This window comes from Telopea speciosissima, chromosome 6 (genome assembly GCF_018873765.1).
Source record: "Telopea speciosissima isolate NSW1024214 ecotype Mountain lineage chromosome 6, Tspe_v1, whole genome shotgun sequence".
Taxonomy (NCBI): domain Eukaryota; kingdom Viridiplantae; phylum Streptophyta; class Magnoliopsida; order Proteales; family Proteaceae; genus Telopea; species Telopea speciosissima.
The window spans coordinates 66,608,043-66,608,472 of record NC_057921.1 but is presented as its reverse complement, the minus strand read 5'-3'; positions in this window follow the sequence as shown (position 1 = coordinate 66,608,472).

The window sequence follows — 430 nt, the reverse complement described above, 5'->3', positions numbered from 1 at the left end:
ACTCTACAACTGCATCGCTTTCCCTCTCTCCTCCCCTATGACACCATCCTCTCGAGTCATTAGTCATTTGATATGACTTTTTCAAGTCTGTCTCTTAAATCTATCAAGGGAGGTAGTTTTCTGTGCGGTGGCCTACGCCAGCATTCCCATGTGTCTATCTGTCTTCCTCAAAACAAAATAAGAGGATAGAGATGTCTTTTCATATATGGAGGAGAGAGATAGACTCATTGGAGTGCAGGCGTAGGCCACACTGCCGGACAGAATTCTTTTTCTCAATGGGAACGCGTTCACAAGCATCCAATCAGGGGCGGGGTGGTCATTTCATGACCCGACATATGGAGTGCCGACAAGTAATTTTTTTTTTAGTAAATTACTCCCCCTCGATCATGCTTGAATGTCAAACACCACCCTTGGGTATTAAGTAATAACT